This window comes from Argentina anserina, chromosome 1 (genome assembly GCF_933775445.1).
Source record: "Argentina anserina chromosome 1, drPotAnse1.1, whole genome shotgun sequence".
Classification (NCBI taxonomy): Eukaryota; Viridiplantae; Streptophyta; class Magnoliopsida; order Rosales; family Rosaceae; genus Argentina; species Argentina anserina.
The window spans coordinates 7,755,974-7,759,164 of record NC_065872.1 but is presented as its reverse complement, the minus strand read 5'-3'; the positions used below and the strand labels follow the sequence as shown (position 1 = coordinate 7,759,164).

Sequence of the window (3,191 nt, the reverse complement as noted above, 5' to 3'; positions counted from 1 at the left end):
CACCCGGCCTCGAGTAATCTGCAAGCTGAGAAATTGCCTATGGTGAAGCGTCCTAGCTGAAAACATATACCAGAGGATTACGGATAAAAAGTAGACAGCTTTGGGTCGACTGGGAGAGAGAGTTTTCTTTTCGCTTCAATTTTGTTTGCCATTAATGTAGAAGTGTCTCATCGCGACCAAGTTCGCTGCATCTTCAGAGTTGAAGAAGCCGGCTCGGTCCGCTATTTTAAAAAAAGTAATAAAGCCCAGCCGGGCCAGCTTCAAGCCCACCATAAACGGAGTCCGGCTCGTTGACGAGCCCTAGTCCAAAGTTCGAAAGCAATTCTATTTTCTCTTGTTACTACATTATCATGCATCATATAGAGATTAGAGAATAATATGAACCAGAAAATAAACGCAATTGGAAAGAGTATTGTGTAATTGGAATACACCGTAAATGTATGGCTTAAGAAACAATCAAACAACATAAATTCATCCTGTACAATGAACAAGTTGCTGTAAGTTGCATTATTCAAGCCTTGAGCAAACCCTTCAGCTTCATGCATTCGATAGTGTCCCTAAGACTTATTTCCAATGGAAGAAAGGTAACTCCCAATTTTTTTGCTTTTTCCTGAGATACTTGATACTCTGGAGCAGTAGGGATATCATTCTCGGATCTGCAAAGATTGTAACAAACCATATCTTTACCTTTAGAAATTTGTCTAGTTAAATGACTTTTTGATCTTAAAAATGGGTTATCGATCGACATTTTGTGGCATTTTGAAAATGGTACAGTACTTACATTTCAGGTGGGCATAAACTAGGATGAAGTTTCTTTAAAATCTTGAGAGCCTCAACCATGGGAGTAACACTTCCAGGTAAATTATACCTTCCACTAGCTGAAAGAACTTCAAATGCTTGAACATGAGCCAAGGAAACATCTCTGACATCAGTAGATAGGTAATTTGCACTTGTTATTTCGTCAATATCTGTACAGGATAACAAACAAACAATCCATTGCTTGGATCACAAGAATCGTCTATAACATATATGTTCACTCCTATAGCCTTTTCATATATGTATTTGATTCTATTACGTAGAGCCCCCAAATACTAAATTTTAAACCATAAATTTGCCATTCCTACAATCTAAATTTCAAATTGCTCTAACCAAGGAAGATATATATAAGGAAATTGTTTTATATATGAAGTGTACTATTTTTGAGATTCAGAACAATCTTCATCTATATGTATTTAATTCCTAGTGTAGTCCTCCTCAAATGCTAAATCCTAAACCCAAATTCCCCATTCCTAAACCTTAAAATGTTATTTAATCAGTTTTTTGTCTAAACTTTCCATCATGTTCTGCTCAAACCAAGAAGGGTAAAAGGAGAATATTTCTGAAGTGTACCATTCTTGAGATTCAGAACCATCTCTAGCGAGTAATTAAGAGTTGGCTGCAAGAACGGACCGGTTGTATACGCTGGATTTATGGTCACCAAGTCAATCCCATATTCCTTAGCAAATTTCCAAGCTGCCTCCTCTGCTAAAGTTTTCGACAGAAAATACCACATCTGGAAAGTTTCATACCAGATCATATATATATAGTCCCTATCCAGAGTGAAGCTTCACTCTGAAATTTCAGAGTGAAGTTCTAATTTTGGCACACTTTTCGGTCAAATTTTTTCACCATAAGTGATTCAATATTTAGGTATGTTATTCAAGATCATCTCTACAAAGTTTTATCCAATTTGACAATGGTTTGAGCTTTCAAAATTGAGATTTACACGAACGGTTCACGTTGAACAGTTTTAATTCATTCATTGATTTAATCTAATTTCAATACCTTAATAATGTTCGAATTAGGTGAAATTTTGTAGAGATGATCTTGAATAGCATACCTAAATATTGAATCGCTTATGGTGAAAAAATTTGACCGAAAAGTGTGTCAAAATTGGAACTTCACTCTGAAATTTCAGAGTGAAGCTTCACTCTGGATAAGGACTGTATATATATATATATATATATATATATATATATATATGTGTGTGTGTGTGTGTGTCACGGCAAAACAGTACATTTTGTTCCTACTAACAATATGTGAAAGTGAAGCTTGTAAGTTTGTAGTGGAACAGACACACATACCTTCAACTCCTTGCAGAAAAAGTGGATCAGAAAACCATGTATCATCAACTACCACATTAGAGGTTAAAGGTCTTCCATTGGCTACAACTGCAGCCATGCTAGATGTTAAAACTACCCTCCTTACTGATGGAAATTTCACGCATGATTTAAGAACATTTAGCGCTCCATTCACCGCAGGATCACTCAGTTCTGCCTGAGATGTGCAGCGAAAGACTGTTTATGGAGAGTACGTACGTAAGAAGTTATTCTAATAAGCAAGTATTAAACAGATTTAATGATGGTAAAAACATTTTAAGTTGTCAAGGGAACTGGATGAACCTGTGGATCGCTGATTGCTGAAAACATTACCGGAGATGCTGTGTGGAAAACACCATCACATCCATCAACCACAGTGTCAAAAGATCCTTCATCTAACAAATCTGCTTTGAACAAATGAAGCCTTTCTTTTGCTCCATCCAGTGAGAGCAAGTGTTCTGTTTTCTTCGGATCATCTGCAGCAGGTACACAAATAGATCAACTAGTCAGTTCAACTGAGCTACGTTACATCAAATTCTTAGACCCTATTCTGTTTGTGTTGAGCACAAAGTTATGGAAACAAAAGAAACTATAGTGAGTAGTGACACTGACTTGGGTCACGAACTGTGGCTTTGACAACATAGCCTCGCTGTAACAAAAGCTTCACCAACCATGAAGCTATGAAACCAGAAGCTCCTGTAACACACACAACCTTACTTTCTCCCTCCATCTCTGATCAGTGTTAGGTAGCCAGCGCTAGCTTCTAGTTTCTGTACATATATACAGAGGTAACTTGGGGTGGTCCGGACTCCATGGGTTTTAATAGATAGGTTCTACTAGATGTTAATTTACATTAATCGGTGTACTCTGCATGTCTTTATAACTAATGGACCCCTGTTTAAATTCTCCTCCACACCCCCCCCCCCCCCCCACCCCACCACGTTTTCAAGATGCACTTAAAATTAGTTAATTTAAAGTTAATACAATAAAGCAAAATAAAAGCCACCTACCATTTAATTACAAGATTTGTTTTACGAAAGGATTAGGATTTTC

General features: G+C 37.1%; 1 pseudogene; it reads right to left on the bottom strand.

The window, feature by feature from the left end:
* Window positions 1-483: 483 nt before the first annotated feature.
* Window positions 484-2,930, bottom strand: LOC126797438 (phenylacetaldehyde reductase-like; annotated as a pseudogene).
* Between the last annotated feature and the right edge of the window lie 261 nt (window positions 2,931-3,191).